Raw genomic sequence first — 22,992 nt, forward strand, 5'->3', positions numbered from 1 at the left:
ATTAGCTAAATTGAAGCCCATTGGGTAAGTGGGGTCATCGAACCATGGATACGAAATTGGCTAAAGGATAGAAAAGAGAGTTGTGACATGGCTGTTTTTCAGACTGGAGGTTGGTATATAATGGTATTTCCCAAGGTTCAGTACTAGGCCAACTTTTGTTTTTAGTATACATTAATGATTTTGACTTGGGGTGGGGTGGGGTGTGGAAACTGGTAGCTACAGGGCACAGTTTTGAAATTTGCTGATGACACAAAACTTGGAAGTGTAATGTGAGGAAGATAGTATTAGACTTCTGGAGGACATAGACGGATTGGTGGAATGGGCAGACATGTGACAGGTGAAATCCAATGCAGAGAAGTGTGAGGTGATGCATTTTTGTGGGAAGAATGAAGAGAGACTATACAAACTTAATGGTATAATTTTAAAGGGAGGGGGGGGGGTGCAAGAACAGAGAGACCTTGGGGTGTTTGTTCATGAATATCAGCTACCTCTGATGCTTCCCTCCCTTCCATAAGCCCACTGGGCCAGACTTCCTCTCAAGTTCCCCCTTCCCTGTCGCATCCTTCTCTAGGTTCTCTTCTATTTCCTCTCATGCCCTCTCAAGCTTATCTTATCCATGCAACCTACTTCCTGCTCCCTCAGCCCTATTCGCTGCTTCCCTTTCTAGTTCCCATGTTAGCTGATATTGTCAATGGTTCTATCTCTTAAGGTACTTTCCCTCTCCTTTTTAAATCTGCCATTACGACCACCCCTCTCAAAAAACCAATCCATGACCCCACCATCCTCAAAAACTAAATCCCATCCCCAATCAACCTTTCTTCTCAAGTCTCCCAAATTCAAGCCCATCTTTTCCAGAATTCCATGTATGAATCCCTCCAATATGGTTTCCACACATGCTATAATACAGTAACAGCTCTTACCTAAGTCACAAATGACATCCTGTGTGACTATGACAATGGTATACTATTCTTTTTTGTCCTTCCCAGTCTGTCTGCAGACTTTGAAAAGGTTAGCCACACCATCCTCCTGCAAAGTCCAGCTGGGTAGGACTGCACTCACCTAGTTTCATTCTTACCTATCTAATCATAGCCAGAGTATCACATGCAGTGGCTTCTCTTCCTGCTCCTGCACCATTGCCTCTGGTGGCCTCCAAGGATGTATCCTTGGCCGCCTCCTAGTTCTCATTACATATTGCCCCTCGGTGACATCATCCCAAAACATAGCATTCGTTTTCACATGTACGCTGACGACACCCATCCCTACCACTCCATCACCTCTCTCGACTCCTCCATTGTTGCTAAATTATCAGGTTGCTTAGCCAATATCCAGTATTGGAAGAGCAGAAATTTCCTCCAATTAAATATTGGGAAGACTGAAGCCATTGTTTTTGGTTCCCACTATGACCTCCATTCCCTAGCTACCAATTCCATCCCTCTCCCTAGCAACTGTCTGAGGCTGAACCAGATTGTTAACTACCTTGGTGTCATATTTGACCAAGATAAGCTTCCAATCACATATTCACGCTATCACTAAGGCCACCTATTTACATCTCTGTAACATTACCCAACTTTGGCAAGTCTCAGCTTATCTGCTGCTGGAACCCTCATCCATGCCTTTGTTAACTCTAGACTTGAATATTCCAACACACTCCTGGTCAACCTCCCACGGTCCACCGTCCATAAACTAGAGGTCATCCAAAACTCTGCTGCTCATGTCCTTACTCGTGCCTCGTCCCATTCACCCAACACCACTGTGCTCGCTGACCTACATTTGCCTCGATTTTAAAATTCTCATCCTTGTTTTCGAGTCCCTCCCTGGCCTCACTCCTCCCTATCTCTGCAATCTTCTCCAGCCCCACGACTCTCAGATATCCATGCTCATCTTATTCTGAGCTTCCCAATTTTAACTACTCCACCATTGGTGGCCACGCCTTTAGGTGCCGAGGCGCTAATCTCTGGAATTCCCTCCCCAAACATCTCCGCCTCTCTACCTCTGTTTCCTTCTTTAAGACCTATCTCTTTGACCAAGCTTTTGGTCATCTGCCCTAATATCACCTCATGTGGCCCATTGTCAAATTTTGCTTTATAACAGTCCAGTGAAGCACCTTCAGAAATATTTATGTGTTAACGGTGCTATATAAATATGAGTAGTTGTTGGGCAGGAGAGGTTAGCAAAGCAGTTTATAAAGGTCAGGCTCCATATGCTTTATTATCAGAGATGTAGAGTACAAAGCCAGGAAGTCATGCTAAAAGTATACCCAACATGAATTTGGAGCATTGTGTCCAATTTATTTTTTATTTGTCCCTGGCTAGCATTTATTTCCCAATCCATAATTGCCCTTGAGAAGGTGGTAGTGAGTTGCCTTCTTGAATCACTGCAGTGCTTGAGATATAGGTACATCAACAGTGTTGTTAAGAAGGGAGTTCCAGGATTTTGACCCAGTGACAGCGAAGGAACGGTGGTATGGCTTGAGGTCAGGATAGTGTGTAGCTTGGAGGGGAACTTGCAGATGGTGGTGTTCCCATGCATCTGCTGCCCTTGTCCTTCTAGGTGGTAGAGGTCGCGGGTTTGGAAGGTGCTGTTTAAGGAACCATGGTGCGTTGCTGCAATGCATCTTGTAGATGGTACACACTGCTGCCACTGTGCGTCGGTGGTGGAGGGTGTGAATGTTTGTGAATGGGGCGCCAGTCAAGCGGGCTGCTTTGTCCTGGATGGTGTCGAGCTTCTTGAGTGTTGTTGGAGCTGCACTCATCCAGGCAAGTGGGGAGTATTCCATCACACTCCTGACTTGTGCCTTGTTGATGGTGGACAGGCTTTGGAGGTGAGTTACTTGCAGCAGGATTTCTAGCCTCTGACCTGCTGTTGTAGCTACGGTATTTATATGGCTATCTCAAACAAGAGCGAATCTACCCATCTCCACTAGACGTTCAATGGCATTACCGTCGCAGAATCCCCCATTATCAACATGCTGGGGGTTACCATTGACCAGAAACTGAACTGTACCAGCCACATAAATGCTGTGGCTACAAGAGCAAGTCAGAGGCTGGGAATTCTGCCTCACCGCCTGTCTCCCTAATGCCTTTTCACCATCTACAAGGCACAAGTCACCACCGCCTGCAAGTTCCCCTCCAAGCCTCACACCATCCTTATCGCCATTCCTTCACTGTCGCTGGGTCAAAATCATGGAACTCCCTTCCTAACAGCACTGTTGGTGTACCTACATCTCAAGGACTGTAGTGATTCAAGAAGGCAACTCACCGCCACCTTCTCAAGGGCAATTAGAGATGGGCAATAAATGCTGGCCTAGCCAGCGATGCCCACATCCTATGATCAAATAAAAAAAAAAATTAGGTGAGATAAGCAATTAAATTGATGCAACATTGAATAACTCCTTTAAAAATAATGGCTAAATGTCTGGTTAAGAATAGTATTGAAGATTTCTGAGGGTAAGTGTTAACATAGATGAAATAATCCATTGAACACAACATCGACGCTCAATGGGATCATGAGGATATCCATAGAATGCCACTGCATAGAATTGATTAAAGAAGAAATTTTTTTTATATAGCGATTTTATTGTAATAAACGTCCCAAGGCGCTTCACAGGAGCATTATAAAACAAAGTATGACACCGAGCCACAAAAAGAGATATTAGGTCAGATGACCAAAAACTTAGTCAAAGAGGTAGGTGTCTGAAAGGAGGAAACGATATGGAGATGTGGTGTGGTGTAGGGTGAGCATTCCAGAGCTTGGGGCCTAGGCAGCTAAAGGCTGCACCAATGGTGCAGCGGTTAAAATCAGGATGCACACGAGGCCGGAATTAGAGGAGCACAGGTATCTTGGAGCGTTGTGGGGCTGGAGGAGATTACAGAGATAGGGAGGGGTAAGGCCATGGAGGGATTTGAAAACAAGGATGAGAATTTTAAAATCAAGACTTTGCTTGACTGGGAGCCGATGTAAGTCAGCGAGCACAGGGGTGATAGGGAACGGGACTTTGTGCGAGTTAAGACCCAGGCAGCAGAGTTTTGGTTGACCTCAAGTTTACGGAGAGTAGAATGTGGGAGACCAGCCAGGAGTGCATTGGAATAGTCAAGTCTAGAGGTAACAAAGGCATGAATGAGGGTTTCAGCTGAGACAGGAGCGAAGTCGGGCAATATGACGGATGGAAATAGGCGATCTTAATAATGGCACAAATCTATGAAGTCAGAAGCTCACCTGGGAGTCAAATGTGACACCAGGCTGGTGAACAGACTGGCTTAATCTCAGACTGTTGCCAAGGAGAGGAATGGAGTTTGGAGCGGGGGTCGAAAACAGTGGCTTCACTCTTCCCAGTATTTAATTGGAGGAAATTTCTCATCCAGTATTGATAAGTACCCTGATAATTTAGCAACAGTGGAGGAGTCAAGAGAAATGGTGGTGCAGTAGAGCTGAATGTCGTCAACATACCTGTGAAAACTAACACTGTGCTTTTGGCATGCAGCATGTAGGCGAGAAGTAGGAGGGGACCAAGGATAGATCCTTGGAGGACACCAAAACTAATGGTGTGGGAGCAGGAAGAGAAGCCATTGCAAACGATTCTCTGGCTATGATTAGATAGATAAGATTTGAACCAGGTGAGAGCTGTCCCACCCAGCTGAATGACAGTGGAGAGGTGTTGGAGGAGGATGGTGTGGCCAACCCTGTCAAAGGCTGCAGTCAGGTAGAGAAGGATGAGGAGGGATGGCATACAATTGTCACAGTCACATATGATGTAATTTGTGATTTTACTAAGAGCTGTTTTGGTACTGTGGCAGGGGCAGAAAACATGGAGTTCCAGAAAAGATGAGAATGGATTTGGGAGAAGAAAGGGAGGTATGAGATGGGACCGTAGTTTGCAAGGGCGGTGGGGTCAAGGGTTAGGTTTTTGAAGAGGGGGTAATGATGACAGATTTAAAGTAGAGAGGGACCAACGCCTGAAGAGAGAGAACTGTTTGCAATATCGGCTAATATGGGAACCAGGAGGGGAAGTTGGGTGATCATCAGTTTGAAGGGAATAAAATCGAGGGAACAGAAGGTGGGGTCTCGGACAAGATGAGCTCAGAGAGAGCATAAGGGAGAAGAAGAGTAACTAGAGAAAGATGTGAGTTCAGGTCGAAGGCAGTGGAGACCATTATAGGGAGTTTGGCCAGGTGGTCTAGTGGGAGGGAGGGACGTGGCAGAGGCAGCGGATCGCATTGTCTTGATCTTAGTGACAAATAAGTCCATAAGCTCCTCGCACGTATTGTTGAAGAGGAGGGTGGAAGGGACAGAGGAGAGAGGTTTCAGAAGACTGTTTGCAGTAGAGAAGAGAAGCCAGGGGTTATCTTTGCATTCCAAAATATTCCTGGAATAGTAAGCAGTTTTAGAAAACGAGAGCAGGACCCGATAGTGTTTTAAGTGGTCCAGCCAGATCTGGTGGTGGATGCTAAACCAGTTGTCCGCCATATCCTTTCAAGTTTGAGTCCCTTGGACTTAAGGGAGCAGAGATGAGGGCTGCACTGGGGGAACAGCCAGTTAGAGAGAGACTGATCTTTTTACTGGAGATTAGGTTGTCAAAGGTGGACTTAAGGGTGCATAGATGATATAATATGGATTTTTTCTCAAATTTCTTGTGGGTCTGGGAGAAACCGTACCTAATTTATCTTGTTGGAACTTTTATCAATCATTCCTCACTTTTATAAAGATTAAGTTAGTTGGGAAAGTTCAAAGATGATGCAAATTATACGTGCTCTTTTGGAAGGAGTGGCTGGATGAGAAGTATGGCCTTTCTTTGAATGTATGGTTGCAGTTTTACATTGGTATAGGCTGAAATAATGAAGCTTTACCCTATTTAGAAAAAAGTTTCCTTTAAATTGAATGGTACTAGTTGAAAGTCTTCTAATAAAAGCAGCAGGTTAAATGGGGAGAATCCTGGGGTGTGAACATTTAATTACATATGGGAACTGCATGGAATATGATTGTGTCACAGATGAAAGCTTTTTTAAGTTAAATAGTAAAAGCCTGTGTTCTGCAATGTGTTAAGATTAGACGTGCACTGGCAATTAATTCAATATGTTTTGGGTTTTAGTTGGCAATATTTCTTTCGTTGATGCCAAATAAAAGTAAGAGGTTTTATAGCTTGTTTTATGCAGCTTTTCTGTATATTTCTGTGTATAGTAATTCCAGTTTAGGTCTTATTATCTCAAACAGTGTTTTTTTGGGGGGTGTAATATGATTTGTACAGTTAGGTTTTTCCAGCAGTAACTAAACTAGAGAACTTAGTACTTCCCCTAGAAAGATGATAAAGAAAAGGATTTTTTTTTAATTTTTCATTTTTTTAAATCTCCAACACTGGGTAAGATCTGATGGAATGAGAGTCCACACTTGTAAAAGTAAATATTTAGTGCCAGATAAGTTGTTGGTTAATAATTAATACTTAACTTGCTGTTAAGCATTCACTTATGTTACAATGGGGATGCCTAACTTTTTCTGCCATGTATAGTAGGTATCTAGTATGTAAGTACCACAGCTTTGCACCTTCATGTGTTTGAATGCCGAGTCTCTCAGCCAGGTACTGGTATAGTGAAGCTTCAGGAGGAGCAGAATATATTGGACTGCAGGTTCCTGATTTCCATGTTTAGCTGTGCATATGTGGATGCTGGAAGTTGCTGTCTGACTCATTCTATAATCATGGTGAGTGCTGATAGCTTTGCCATTATCCCAAAATCCAGGCCATACTTATAATAAAAAAAATGCTCACTAATTAGTTACCAAGGGCTATGTTCTGGTATTAACTCAAGCAAGGGCTATTTTGTCTATTGCAGAGCAGGAAGATATCAGGGTATTGCATATTTGGGAAGTTATTTAGTACCTTTCAATATATATAATAGCTATTTTTGGGTGGGGGGGGGGCGTGGGGGGAGAATAGCCACATTGAAACTGTGAATTTGCTTTTGTATCAAATTCAGTGATCTTCCAAGTTTTGAATGTAGTTCATTACTCATCATTAAGGTTTCTGTCTTAATGTTGGGTTTTTTCAATCTTTTTTTCTCTGTCCTGTGCTTTTCATTTAATACCAGAATCTTTTTCCCTGCTTCCACAATGATGTTTTATGTTTCTGTGTCAGATTTTTTGCTCATTGATTAATTCGGCAGAATTTTTTTTAACTTTTGTTTCTTCTATCATATGTCTCCATCATTCCTGCTTCCGACAGTCTTCAGATTTTTAAACCCAAGCTTGATGACATAAAATTAGTACTTATTGATTTTTCTCCTCGCCTGCTGTTTCTAGTCTTGGGGGTGTGCTGCAATATTGATTTTTGCCCTTATTAATTTAAAAAAACTCTACCATTATGGACTCAACTTCAAAGAACAAAGAACAGTACAGCACAGGAACAGGCCATTCGGCCCTCCAAGCCTGCGCAGATCTTGATGTCTGCCATAACTAACTCCTTCTGCACTTCCGGGGCCCATAACCCTCTATTCCCTTCCTATTCATGTATTTGTCAAGATGCCTGTTAAACGTCGCTATCGTATCTGCTTCTACCACCTCCCCTGGCAGCAAGTTCCAGGAACTCACCACCCTCTGTGTAAAAAAAACTTGACTCGCACATCCCCTCTAAACTTTGCCCCTCACACCTTAAACCTATGTCCCCTAGTAACTGACTCTTCCACCCTGGGAAAAAGCTTCTGACTATCCATTCTGTCCATGCCACTCATAACTTTGTAAACCTCTATCATGTCGCCCCTCCACCTCCGTCGTTCCAGTGAAAACAATCCGAGTTTTTCCAACCTCTCCTCATAGCTAATGCCCTCCAGACCAGGCAACATCCTGGTAAACCTCCTCTGTACCCTCTCCAAAGCCTCCACGTCCTTCTGGTAGTGTGGCGACCAGAATTGCACGCAATATTCTAAGTGTGGCCTAACTAAGGTTCTGTACAGCTGCAACATGACTTGCCAATTTTTATACTCTATGCCTCGACTAATGAAGGCAAGCATGCCGTATGCCTTCTTGACTACCTTATCCAGCTGCGTTGCCACTTTCAGTGACCTGTGGACCTGCACGCCCAGATCTCTCTGCCTGTGAATACTCCTAATGGTTCTGCCATTTACTGTATACCTCCCACCTGCATTAGACGTTCCAAAATGCATTACCTCACATTTGTCCGGATTAAACTCCATCTGCCATTTCTCCGCCCAAGTCTCCAACCGATCTATATCCTGCTGTATCCTCTGACACTCCTCATCATTATCCGCAACTCCACGAACCTTTGTGTCGTCCGCAAACTTACTAATCAGACCAGCCACATTTTCCTCCAAATCATTTATATATACTACAAACAGCAAAGGTCCCAGCACTGATCCCTGCGGAACACCACTAGTCACATCCCTCCATTCAGAAAAACACCCATCCACTGATACCCTCTGTCGTCTTTGACCGAGCCAGTTCTGTATCCATCTTGTCAGCTGACCTCTGATCCCGTGTGACTTCACCTTTTATACCAGTCTGCCATGCGGGACCTTGTCAAAGGCTTTACTAAAGTCCATATAGATAACATCCACTGCTCCTCCTTCATCAATCATCTTCGTCACTTCCTCAAAAAACTCAATCAAATTAGTAAGACACGACCTCCCCTTCACAAAACCATGCTGCCTCTCGCTAATAAGTTTGTTTGTTTCCAAATGGGAGTAAATCCTGTCCCGAAGAATCCTCTTTAATAGTTTCCCTACCACTGACATAAGGCTCACCGGCCTATCATTTCCTGGATTATCCTTGCCACCCTTCTTAAACAAAAGGAGCAACATTGGCTATTCTCCAGTCCTCTGGGACCTCACCTGTAGCCAATGAGGATGCAAAGATTTCTGTCAAGACCCCAGCAATTTCTTCCCTCGCCTCCCTCAGTATTCTAGGGTAGATCCCATCAGGCCCTGGGGACTTATCTACCTTAATGCTTTGCAAGACACCCAACACCTCCTCCTTATTGATAATCAGATGACTGAGATTATCTGCACTCCCTTCCCTAGGCTCATCATCCACCAAGTCCTTCTCTTTGGTGAATACTGATGCAAAGTACTCATTTAGCAACTCGCCCATTTCCTCTGGCTCCACACATAGATTCCCATCTCTGTCCTTGAGTGGGCCAACCCTTTCCCTGGTTACCCTCTTGCTCTTTATATATGTATAAAAAGCCTTGGGATTTTCCTTAATCCTGTTTGCCAATGACTTTTCATGACCCCTTTTAGCCCTCCTAACTCCTTGCTTAAGTTCCTTCCTACTGTCTTTATATTCCTCAAGTGCTTCGTCTGTTCCTTGCCTTCCAGCCCTTCCAAATGCTTCCTTTTTCTTTTTGACTAGGCTCACAGTATCCCGTGTTATCCAAGCTTCCCGAAACTTGCCAAACTTGACTTTCTCCTTACAGGAACATGCTGGTCCTGGATTCTAATCAGCTGACGTTTGAAAGACTCCCACATGTCAGATGTTGATTTACGCTCAAACAGCCGCCCCCAATCTAAATTCTTCAGATCCTGCCTAATATTGTTATAATTAGCCTTCCCCCAATTTAGCACCTTCACCCGAGGACTACTCTTATCCTTATCCACAAGTACCTTAAAACTTATGGAATTATGGTCACTGCTCCCCCACTGAAACTTCGACCACCTGGCCGGGCTCATTCTCCAATACCAGGTCCGGAATGGCCCCATCCCTAGTTGGACTATCTACATACTGTTTCAAGAAGCCCTCCTGGATGCTCCTCACAAATTCTGTCCTATCCAAGCCCCTAGCACTAAGCGAGTCCCAGTCAATATAGCGGAAGTTAAAATCACCCACCACCACAACCTTGTTACCTTTACATCTTTCCAAAATCTGTCTATATATCTGCTCCTCTACCTCCCGCTGGCTGTTGGGAGGCCTGTAGTAAACCCCCAACATCGTGACTGCACCCTTCCTATTCCTGAGCTCCACCCATATTGCCTCGCTGCACGACCCCTCCGAGGTGTCCTCCCGCAGTACAGCTGTGATATTCTCCTTAACCAGTAATGCAACTCCCCTACCCCTTTTACATCCCCCTCTATCCCGCCTGAAGCTTCTAAAGCCTGGAACATTTAGCTGCCAATCCTGCCCTTTCCTCAACCAAGTCTCTGTAATAGTAACAACATCATATTTCCAAGTACTAATCCAAGCTGTAAGTTCATCTGCCTTACCTGTTATACTTCTCGCATTGAAACAAATGCACTTCAGACCACCAGTCCTGCAGTGCTCAGCAACATCTCCCTACCTGCTCTTCCTCTTAGTCCTACTGGCCTTATTTACTATGTCCTCCTCATTTATTTCACTAGCTGTCCTACTGCTCTGGTTCCCACCCCCCTGCCACACTAGTTTAAACCCTCCCGAGTGACACTAGCAAACCTTGCAGCCAGGATATTAGTGCCCCTCCAGTTTAGATGCAACCCGTCCTTGTACAGGTCCCATCTGTCCCTGAAGAGAGCCCAATGGTCCAGATATATGAAACCCTCCCGTCTGTACCATCTGCTCAGCTACGTGTTTAGCTGCACTACCTTCCTATTTCTAGCCTCACTGGCACGTGGCACAGGGAGTAATCCAGAGATTACAACCCTAGAGGTCCTGTTTTTTAACTTACTACCTAACTCCCTAAACTCCCCCTGCAGGACCTCATCACTCTTCCTGCCTATGTCATTGGTACCGATGTGTACCACAACCTCTGGCTGTTCACCCTCCCCCTTCAGAACGCCCTCTGTCCGTTCAGAGACATCCTTGACCCTGGCACCAGGGAGGCAACATACCTTCCTGGAGTCTCTTTCACGTCCACAGAAGCGCCTATCTGTGCCCCTGACTATAGAGTCCCCTATAACTATTGCTCTTCTGCGCTTTGTCCCTCCCTGCTGAACAACAGTGCCAGCCGTGGTGCCATTGCTCTGGCTGCTGCTGTTTTGCCCTGATAGGCCATCTCCCCCAACAGTATCCAAAACGGTATACTTGTTAGAGAGGGGGATAGCCACAGGGGCTTCCTGCACTGACTGCCTGCCCTTTCTAGCAGTCACCCATCTATCTGTCTGCACCTTGGGTGTAACCGCTTCTCTCAAACTCCTGTCTATGACGCTTTCCGCCACCTGCATACTCCTAAGTGCATCCAGTTGCCGCTCCAACCGATCCATGCGGTCTGTGAGGGGCTGCAACTGGGTACACTTCCTGCTGATGTAGTCCTCCGGAACGCTGGAAGCGTCACGGACCTCCCACATCTCACAGGTGAGTGAAGCACTTCACCCCTCTAATTGTCATTTCTAGCACTAATTAGTTAATTAATATAAAATAAATAAATACTTATTAAATCCTTACTAAATTATGATACACTTAACTATATGGTCCCTAGTGCTAGATTTCTACAATAAATACTAAATGCTAACTAAATACAGTAATTTCCTCCCTCTGGTTTAGTTACTCTGCTTATTAATTAGTTAATTAGTGTTTTAATCAATTTTTATCAGTTTTATTTTCAAATTCGGTACAGATTCCCTACCAGCCAATCAGGTCACAGCTTTCCTGTGACGTCACTTTTTCAGTTTTTTTTTCCCACCCGAGGTAACTTACCAGTCTGGAACTCCGCCCTCCGAGTCTGCTCCGAGAATCCCCGAGGTAAGTTTTTTATACTAACCGGTCTGGAAGCCCGCCCTCCGAGTCTGCTCCGAGAATCTCCGAGGTAAGTTTTTTATACTTACCGGTCTGGAACTCCGCCCTCCGAGTCTGCTCCGAGAATCCCCGAGGTAAGTTTTTTATCCTTACCGCTCTGGAACTCCACCCTACGAGCCTGCTCCGAGAATCCCCGAGGTAAGTTTTTTATACTTACCGCTCTGGAACTCCGCCCTCCGAGTCTCACCCAATTAGTATCTCATGGGAATGTGTTATTAAATATTCTCTGATCCCCAAAAGTAATAAAGCTAAACTCCAATATATTCATCCATTTCCACATGACCACTGTTCAGCATAGCCTTCATATCTCTACAGATTATCACTGATTTCTACTCTTTCGCCAGCAATACAGACACCATGATATTTTTTGGAGTATTAGGTCATCTTATTCCATATATAATAACTGTAATTTCCAATCAGTTTTGAGACAGACTTCTTTTCCTCCAGTAAGAAATGCAGTTAGAGGAATGATTCAGATTTTTGGCTGGTTGTAAGTGACCTCGGGTCTTCACTTAGACATTTGGAAAGGGGCCGAGACAGCTGACTCCTCTCCACCCACCCCCCCCCCGCCCCCCCCCAACCAACTCCATTAAGAACGTATGCTGAATTTTCTAAATTGCATAATACTTTTGGCAGTTCAGTGTGACTCAAAAAATATAAGTGTAAGATATGCACATGTACCATGAACCAGTCATCCTACCATGTATACTCTCATATAGATGTTAAATATATGTCACTGGAAGCTGCCACTGAAGGGGTAGTTTTATCCAAAAGTAATCGAGGTTGTGCTATTTTGCTGATGCAGAAACTGAGCTCAATCTCTCAGCTGTTTTAAACTGAATTTACAATATCTTCCTATCTCAACTACTGGAACAATTGGTCGGTATCATTTCTGCCTGAGAGCTGCTGCTGTTCGTTTTGAAAAGCTGCTGAAGCACAAACCAGAAAATAATGAATTGAGTGTACAAGGCCAGTCACTGGCAATCAGAATGCCTTATACTTGGGTCATTGATCTTGGGAGCAGGGTGTTTTTGGCTGAAAACTAGAAGGGGCCATCTTATACATGAGTTTAAACATTGTTTGAAAAGGTAAAATAATAACACTTGCATGCGTATGCAAATCCTAACACAGGTGAGGAGAAAAATAAACAATGCTGTACAGCAGCTGAAAAAAACAGAAAGAAGGAAATTGAGAAATCAAAAGAACAAAGAACAGTACAGCACAGGAACAGGCCATTCGGCCCTCCAAGCCTGCGCCGATCTTGATGCCTGACTAAACTAACACCTTTGCACTTCCGGGGCCCATATCCCTCTATTCCTTTCCTATTCATGTATTTGTCAAGATGTCTCTTAAACGTCGCTATTGTATCTGCTTCCACCACCTCCCCTGGCAGCAAGTTCCAGGCACTCACCACCCTCTGTAAAAAAAACTTGCCTCGCACATCCCCTCTAAACTTTGCCCCTCGCACCTTAAATCTATGTCCCCTAGTAACTAACTCTTCCACCCTGGGAAAAAGCTTCTGACTATCCACTCTGTCCATACTGCTCATAACTTTGTAAACCTCTATCATGTCGCCCCTCCACCTCCGTCATTGCAGTGAAAACAATCCGAGTTTTTCCAACCTCTCCTCATAGCTAATGCCCTCCAGATCAGGCAACATCCTGGTAAACCTCCTCTGTACCCTCTCCAAAGCCTCCACGTCCTTCTGGTAGTGTGGCGACCAGAATTGCACGCAATATTCTAAATGTGGCCTAACTAAGGTTCTGTACAGCTGCAACATGACTTGCCAATTTTTATACTCTGTGCCCCGACCGATGAAGGCAAGCATGCCGTATGCCTTCTTGACTACCTTATCCACCTGCGTTGCTACTTTCAGTGACCTGTGGACCTGTACGCCCAGATCTCTCTGCCTGTCAATACTCCTAAGGGTTCTGCCATTTACTGTATACTTCCCACCTGCATTAGACGTTCCAAAATGCATTACCTCACATTTGTCCGGATAAAACTCCATCTGCCATTTCTCCGCCCAAGTCTCCAACCGATCTATATCCTGCTGTATCCTCTGACAATCCTCATCATTATCCGCAACTCCACCAACCTTTGTGTCGTCCGCAAACTTACTAATCAGACCAGCTACATTTTCCTCCAAATCATTTATATATACTATAAAGCAGAGAAGTAAAAATAATTTAAAGTTAGGTAGAGTGGGGAAAAGGCAAAGAAAACAATAAAACACTGAATATTTGAGAAAATAGAAAAAAATTAATATGAAAATTTGAAGAATTTCAGAAATAATTGGGAGCGGGTTAAGCAACCTGGTATATTATGTTATTTGAAACTAATATGTTTTCTTTTATGGCTACTGTAAATAATTACTATATGTATGTTTGAAAATGTTGATTGTGTATTTGTAGAATAAAGATAGTAAGTGTCTAACAGTGAAATTGTTTTAAAGAAGGTACAGAAACAGAGACCCCTGGGGTTTCCCATACACAAATCTTTGAAGGTGGCACGACAAATTGACAAAGCTGTTCTAAAAGCGTATGGGATCCAATACAGACATGGGATGAAAGGTCTTCCTAGTAACTGTCCCCAGTTAGCCTTGGTGTAAAATAAAAAAAACTCTCATAAAGCCAAAAACCTAATTGGGGTTCCTGGCATTTTAAGCCATTGTAATAATTTGTCTCACTAGGTATTCTAAATCTTCAAAACTTCAAATTAGTATATTTCAATTTGAATCCACTATTTTTGAATTGATCATGTTCTTGGATCTTGAGCCAAAGCAGTTTTGGGTCTATTTGGAAAATATGTAATTGATAAGGAATTCTGATCATTGACTGTAAGAAATGGAAGTCAGACTCCAATGAATCCAACAACCATTTTGTATTTTAAAGATACGAATAAGTACAAAGGGCTAAAAATTCATCTGCTCAGTTAATTGGGCACAGGGGTCGCAATTCGTGACCTGCCCACAATGGTTCAGTGGGAGGTGGGCAGCGCGTACATTTGTTTCTATCACCTCATTACCATAATTATAGCATAGGGCCGAGTGTCTGCAGTGCAACCAGCTGCCTCTGTGCTATGCAGCGTTGTGCTGAGAGCATGTGGGGAAACTGCCCTGAATAATAATGCTGCAATTTAAAACATGGAAAATCGAACACCAGGGCAGAAAGAGGGTTCCAGGGTGACAGATACAGTGTGGGAGGCATTGGTGGAGGAGGTGGGCAAGAGGAGGAGCGATACCATGATTTAGAAACCAAGAACTGCCACCTGCCCAGCCACAGCAGCCCAAGGAGGATTGAGAGAGCAGAACAGCACTAATAAAAAGGCCCTGTCACTTGATCTGACACTCAGAGCCACCAGCTTAGATATTGGCATTGCACGTACCTTGGAGGCTGCTATGGAGTTGGGGTCATCATGTGCTATGTCACCAGGTATGAATGGGCTGTCACCACACCAAGGGTAAAGAATGTTTGTTTCCCAGTTCACTAAAGGGTGAGTTGTGCTGACTCAGATGAGGACCTCAATGGGGCAGCATACAGGAAAAGCATTGATGGGCATGCATACCAAGGTGCTGGATGCACTGGCTGGCCAGACAGCCTCCTGTCACTACCAAAGAGCATGGAGGAGTCTGGCTCCAAATTTGGTAGAGGACATTGCACAGAGCTTGCTCTCTCCCAGCCTCTCATCATTTCCCTGTCATGCTGCAGACCCTGAGGCACTGCAACTGCAGCCCATATCTCTTGCAACCTTTGGTGGAAAGGTCACCTACTCCTTTGCCATCCCTGTAAGGATGCAGCAGCACTCCCTGCCAAGTCCAGGGACTCTCCACAAAACTTCTAGAAACATGCCACAGTACTTTCAGACACTTTGCAATAGCAGAAGCTCTTCAAAATTGCCTTAGCTGCAAGTTGGATGTTTGGCCCATTAAATAGTGCTGGTGCAGGGCCCATCTTGCAGCTCAACAAGTAATTTTTTCAGAGTGATGCTCGTGGTCCAAATTAGAATCTGGCATCACATCAGCCAGAAGGGTTTGTTGGCACCAAGATAGCGCCACTTTACATGCTTCCAGTGCATGCAGGGGGTGTCTGCGCAGGTGCCCTTCTCAAGACTTGCCATGCCGGAAGCAGCTTGCAGCGCAGTGAACACCTCTAGGAGGACGCAGGGCTTATGTAGCACCACCTCCAATGGCACTAGAGAAACCAAATTCGTGTCCATTGAATATGACAACAAAAGTACTGTTTTGGCACTAAAGACTCTTCAAAAGTAATCTCTTACCATATAAAGCATGGTTTTCTTTTCATTGTGAAGAAGGATGAAGTCAATTTTCCTAGATTTGAATTTGGAACTTATTAGACAATTGGCAATACTTCTGGTTTTGATATTCAGAGATGGTCATATTATCTTCTTAGTATCTTTATCACTTATTACAAATTACTATTCTTCATGTGAATCTGGCAATAAATTTGACAGGATACAACATTTCAAATGCTCTTTGCCTTAATCAACTCATTTGTCTTGAGTTGATTAAGCCAAAAAAGTATTGTTTTCAAACAGGGCTAGATAGTTTACTAGTAGTTGGATGAGGTAGTGTCTTTACATTGTCAAAATGGAGCATCGTTTAAAATTGCTACGAATGAGATTCGAATGGCTGGTAAAGAATATATTGATGTGCAGAATATTAGTCACAATAGAGTTCCTGTAGTAATATGCACTTTTATTGTTCAAAGAGGGCAAAACATTTCCCTGTACAGATTGGAAACACATGCACACACAAAGCATACCGATTCAACACTGCCCTGCAGTATTTTTGTACTATTTTGAAACATGTTTGCATCATGGCTATAGTGACTGTTCTTCCTGAGGAGGTACATGATATGTGAGAAACTTATCAGGGCTTGCATTCTGCAGTTTCACATGTGATATTGCAATCTCTCTCTTCCATATCTGCACCGCAGTGTCATGACTCAATGGAAGGTACCAGCAGTTCTTAGATTTTAGTCCAATGCTTTACTTCTTTCTCTGACTCTGAATTATAATATCATTATTTGAGAGCACCATGGGACTACCTTGCATACCTGCCAAGTTTCCAGCACTGTTTGCAGCACAGGAAAACTGCTGACCTGATTCAAGTTAAGTTGCCTCAGTACATCGCAATTCACCTCTTTTGCACTTGCACAAGAAGTAAGCTGTCAGCCTTGGCTCAGTGGTACCAACCACTCTCAGAAAATTGTCAGTTCAAGACCCACTGCAGAGAATTGAGCACATAAATATAGGCTGACACTCTAGTGAAGTACTGACAGAGTGCTGCACTGTCAGAAGTGCCATATTTTGAACAAAATATTTAACTGAGACCCGACCTGCTTTCTCAGGTGGATGTAAAAGATCCCATGGTATTATTTAAAGAAGAGATGGGGAGTTCTCCCACCTGCCTCTAGCTATCATTTATCCCTTAACAAACATGACTTTAAAAAAAATCATCGATAGTTCATTTATCTCATTGCCCTTTGCAGGACCTTGCTGTATGTAATTTGACTGCTGTATGTACCACATTATAATTGTGACTACATTTCTAAACTATGTCACTGACTCTGAGGTGCTTTGGAACATCCTAGCATGGAACACGTTACATGAATTCAAGTTCTTTCGTTGATCTATTAACATCAACTGCTCTATTCAAATAGAACTTTCACAACTCATAAGATTAGGGCAAAATTTAAGATTGGGAGTCAGCTTTGTGGGGCCTTTAAATATATTGGTTTATATATTAAGCAGACTAAGTCTGGAATAACTTTAAATCAACAATCCTATTTAGAGAGTGTTATTCCTATCCCGGTGTTAGGTCATCACAGAAAGATGTAAGATGATGATATATCTAAAGTAGAGACTGAGCAATTGCGAAGCGTGATTGGTCAATTAAACTGGTTGTGCTCTCAGTCTAAGCCTGATGCTAGTTTTGATGTGCTAGAGTTAAGCACAATGATGAAATACCCAAAAGTTGAGAATGTTTTAAGGGCAAATAAAACATTTAATAAAACTAAACAGGAGATTGTATACTGAAGTTCCCATCCTTAGGTGACCCAAAAACATGAAGCTAATAATTTTTATTGATGCTTCACATGCTAATCTTGCTGATGGGTATTTGAGTGCAGCTGGTTTCATAATATTTCTGATGGGTGAAAATGGGAAATGTTGTCCTTTAGCTTGGGAGGCTAAGAAAATAAAATGGGTCGTTAAAAGTACTTTAACTGCTGAAACATTGAGTGTTGTGGAGACAGTGGATATAGGGTTCTATTTGTCAAATATTTTGGGTGAAATCCTGAACAAAGGACATACTGAAGATAGATATCCATTGAATGTTATGTGGATAATTGTTCTTTGTGGGACAGTGTACACTTTACAAGAAATGTGAGTGACCTGGCTGGATTGAAACAAATGCTGGAGAGAAAAAATCTCCAAACGTAAATGGGTAGATGCAACTCATTTGCTATCCAATTGTTTCACAAAAACAAATGCTAGTACAAAGACATTGTTAGGGGCTTTAGAGAAGGGGAGTCTCACAATGTAATACTTTGTACCCATATGGAATTTATTTGGAAATGTTCTTTGAGCATGTTAATACTTTGTTCATTGTCATGCAGGCCCCCACCTGCCAAGAATGAGACATATTAATTTCACCACATGGACATTAAATTTCAAGTTGTCGCTGAGAGGAAATAAAGGCCTATTACAAGGACTTCAAGACCTTGACTGGAAAAAAATCATTTACATACTAACAGACATTGAAGGCAGGGAAGCGCATTCCATTCCCTGCTAAGATGATACAATACACAGAGCCAAGACATGGTCAGACCAGTTAGTCACATGACTAACCTGCTTGGCAACCTGGGGTTTCTGAATTGTACAGCTTGAACTGAGAGCCTGCAGAAAGCAGAATGCTCCTAGACTGAAGAAGACCTCCTGCCTGTCTGTCTTGCTGCTCCCATCTCTTTCTCACAATCTCTTTCTCTGAATCCACTGAAGACACATGAACCCTAAAAGAGAAAAGTCTTCTATAGCGAACAAGGTTTAAGAAGAATACTGGGCCCCAACGAAAAGCAAGATCTACCTACAATCAAGGACTCTACAGTGAGCTCGAAGTACCGTAACCATAACACCAACTCTTCAGATATTGCCTCAAACCTTTCCGCTTTATTTTTCTCCTGCTCTTTTCTGTCTCTATTTGCATGTGTGTATCGCGTATGCATGCTTGCATGGGGCAGGGCGTGTATCCATAGGTGTTAACTGAATTAGAGTTTAAGTTTAATAAATTTCAAATTTTCTTCTTTAAACCTAAGAAAGCCTGTTTCAGTGCTGGTTTCTTTGCCTTATAATTGGAAAGCAATGAACAAGGAATCGCCAAGGGGGAGCTAAAAACACGGTGTGTTTAATATTAAACCCTATTAAAATTAAACCCTGAAGGTTGAAAGGGAACCCCAGACCTCTTTCTCTCCTGGTCATAACGGAAATTTGGGTGCTAGCGTCCAGAATTGACCCACAGACAAATGAGAGAAATTGGAAGTGGGAAGCCAAATTGTTCCCAATGAAAAAAGAGAAGATTGATACAGGTTTTCTTGTGGTTGTGTGTGCGTGAATACTAACATGTCTGCAACTGAAGCTAGTAGCTCCCCAAGCCAGGGTGAAGTAACTTGGGATAAGTTGAAAGCACTGTCTATGGAGGAGTTGAGGAAAATGGCTGAGCAGTACGTGGCAAGGCTAGGAAGTCTGAACTCCTAAGACTAGTGGCCAACAATTTTTCCCTTGAATCTGAAGAAGCAGAAACAGGGTTAGAAGCAGACTCCCACAGAGTGTTGTTAGCAAAGATACAATTTGAACAGAGGAAACTTGAATTTGAGGAAAGAGAGCGGGAGAAAGAAAGAGCATTCCAGAAGAAATGTGAAGCAAGACAAGGACAGGAAAAGGAATGAGCGAGAGAGAGAGGAGCGAGAGAGAGAGAGAAAGAGCATTCCAGTAAGAATGCAAAGAGAGAGAGTTGAAGCAGCTTGAGTTAAGTAGGGGGCGACAGATTAACCCCAGTGAAAAGATAGCCAATATGGAGCAACGTAATTCAGGGCTGGGTACAAAATTGTTAAAACTAGTTCATGTAATCTCAAAATTCAATGAGGAAGATGTAGAAATATTTTTTGTGTCTTTTAAGAAACTGACAAGGCAGCTAAAATGGCCATCTGAAACCTGGTCTCTTTTGCTACAAAGCAAGCGAACTGGAAAAGCCCATGAGGTTTATTCCCTGTTGCCAGATAAGAGTTCATCAAATTATGAACTGACCAAAAATGCTATCCTCAGGGCATATGAATTAGTACCCAAGCCTATCGCCAAAAGTTTAGAACCCTCAAGAAGCAAGCTAATCAAACTTATCTGGAGTTTGACCAGTGGCTGAGGGCCCTTAAAGTACAACTCAGCTATGAGAATCTCAGAGAAGTAATTTTGTTAGAGGAATTTAAACACTGTCTCCCACTCTCCATAAAAACCCATGTAGAGGAGCAAAGGGCCCAGAGAGCCTGGCAAATGGCCGTTCTAGCCGATGAGTTTGCTTTAATTTTAAAAGTTAGTTTCCTAGAGGAGAACCTTTCCTAGCCACCCCCACAAATCCGAAAAGGACAAAGGATGGGAAGGTGATAGGAGCCCAAGCAGTCCAGGGAGAGAGAGGAAAACAGGAGAAATAGGGGGCGCTCCTCCAGCCAAAAATGTAGGTGCTGTGAGCAAGAGTGAGACCCGGAGACCTGTGTGCTTCCATTGGAATAAAGCAGGGCATTTAAAAGCTGATTACTGGAAACTAAAGGGAAAACTGGTAGGGTTAATCAGGGCACACCCGCTCAGTGAAGAAGGGAACCTGATGGAAAGCACAGCAGAACAAGCTGTGGCTTGAACAGCAGTACGAGTGATACCCAGGAAGCTTACTACTGCAAGTGCAGGAAAATCTATTAGGATTCCTGAAGGTTACCAGGGTTTTGTGTTTGAAGGGAAAGTAACCCCATACACCTTGAGTGGGCCAGCAAGTCCATAGTAATTCTCAGGGATACAGGGGCCACTAGATCACTTTTACAGGGAAAAAAAAAGGCCTAACCTTTCCTCCAGAGAGTGCAATGAACACCAAAGTGGTGGTGAATGGTATTGGGTCAGTGTATGCCTGTACCTGTACACCAGGTGCAACTGGATTGCAACCTAGTTTCGGGACCGGTGACCATAGGGATTGTGCCTAGTTTGCCTGTGGACAGGATTGACCTGCTCCTAGGTAATGATCTGGCGGGAAAGAACACAGGACATCAGAGAGACAGGGCCATTGCAAGAGATGGACCCCTGCAGTTTCCCTGAACGTGTAGTGGATCAAGCCAGCTCCCCCAGAGGGGTCTGTATTGGCACTGCAGGCACTTGACCAGGTCTGTCTGAGACTTTCTTTGAAAAGTTAGAGACCTAGTGAATGAATGAAATGGATTTTCCCTAGCTGAGGCTCAGCGAGCCGACCCAGTATTGTGAGAGTTAGCACAGGCTGCCCAATCTGAAAGTGATGAAGTGGGAGTCCCTGGTTGCTTCTGTTTAAAGAATGAGGTACTGATGAGGAAATGGAGTACTCCTGACAGAACTGAGAGCAAGGAGTGGACAGTGGTTCACCTTTGAACAGTGGTAGCAGTGAGAGTGCGAGCCAGGGGGCAGCTGGGAAGGTACCTTTCACTACAAAGTACTGACCTAGCGATTCGGCAGCTTCGGCAGGGTGGGGGAAAAAAAACCTGAAAAAGTGACGTCACAGGAAAGCTGTGACCTGATTGGCTGGTAGGGAATCGATACCGAATTTGAAAATAAAACTGATAAAAATTGATTAAAACACTGATTAACTAATTAATAAGTAGAGTAACTAAACCAGAGGGAGGAGATTACTGTATTTAGACAGCATTTAATATTTATTGTAGAAATCTAGCACTAGGGACCACACAGTGAAGTGTATCATAATTTAGTAAGGATTTAATAAGTATTTATTTCTTTTATATCAATTAACTAATTAGTGATAGAAATGTCAGTTAGAGGGGTGAAGTGCTTCACCTGTGAGATGTGGGAAGTCCGAGACGCTTCCAGCGTTCCGGGCGACTACATCTGCAGGAAGTGTACCCAGTTGCAGCTCCTCACAGACCGCATGGATCGGTTGGAGCGGCAACTGGATGCACTTAGGAGCATGCAGGTGGCAGAAAGCGTCATAGACAGGTGTTTTAGAGAAGTGGTTACACCCAAAGTACAGCAGATAGATGGGTGACCGCTAGAAGGGGCAGGCAGTCAGTGCAGGAAGCCCCTGTGGCTATCCCCCTCTCGAACAAGTATACCATTTTGGATACTGTTGAGGGGGATGGCCTATCAGGGGAAAACAGCAGCAGCCAGAGCACTGGCACCATGGTTGGCACTGTTGTTCAGCAGGGAGGGACAAAGCGCAGAAGAGCAATAGTTATAGGGGACTCTATAGTCAGGGGCACAGATAGGCACTTCTGTGGACGTGAAAGAGACTCCAGGAAGGTATGTTGCCTCCCTGGTGCCAGGGTCAAGGATGTCTCTGAACGGACAGAGGGCATTCTGAAGGGGCAGGGTGAACAGCCAGAGGTTGTGGTACACATCGATACCAATGACATAGGCAGGAAGCGTGATGAGGTCCTGCAGGGGGAGTTTAGGGAGTAGGAAGTTAAAAAAACAGGACCTCAAGGGGTGTAATCTCGGGATTACTCCCTGTGCCACGTGCCAGTGAGGCTAGAAATAGGAAGGTAGTGCAGCTAAACACGTGCTGAGCAGCTGGTGGAGAAGGGAGGGTTTCAGATATCTGGACCATTGGGCTCTCTTCAGGGACAGATGGGACCTGTACAAGAAGGACGGGTTGCATCTAAACTGGAAGGGCACTAATATCCTGGCTGCAAGATTTGCTAGCATCACTCGGGAGGGTTTAAACTAGTGTGGCAGGGGGGTGGGAACCAGAGCAGTAGGACAGCTAGTGAAGTAAATGAGGAGGACATAGTAAATAAGGCCAGTAGGACTAAGAGGAAGAGCAGGCAGGGAGATGTTGCTGAACACAGTGGGACTGGTGGTCTGAAGTGCATTTGTTACAATGCGAGAAGTATAACAGGTAAGGCAGATGAACTTACAGCTTGGATTAGTACTTGGAAATATGATGTTGTTGCTATTACAGAGACTTGGTTGAGGAAAGGGCAGGATTGGCAGCTAAATGTTCCAGGCTTTAGAAGCTTCAGGCGGGATAGA

The 22,992-nt window shown here is 43.9% G+C and overlaps 1 protein-coding gene across 2 annotated transcripts in view; it reads left to right on the forward strand.

Moving 5' to 3' along the window:
• The window catches only part of cwc27 (CWC27 spliceosome associated cyclophilin), a 422,942-nt gene that overhangs the window by 261,263 nt on the left and 138,687 nt on the right, over window positions 1–22,992 (forward strand). The gene's annotated exons all lie outside the window — the stretch shown is intronic.

The sequence above is a fragment of the Heterodontus francisci genome, chromosome 1 (assembly GCF_036365525.1).
Source record: "Heterodontus francisci isolate sHetFra1 chromosome 1, sHetFra1.hap1, whole genome shotgun sequence".
Taxonomy (NCBI): domain Eukaryota; kingdom Metazoa; phylum Chordata; class Chondrichthyes; order Heterodontiformes; family Heterodontidae; genus Heterodontus; species Heterodontus francisci.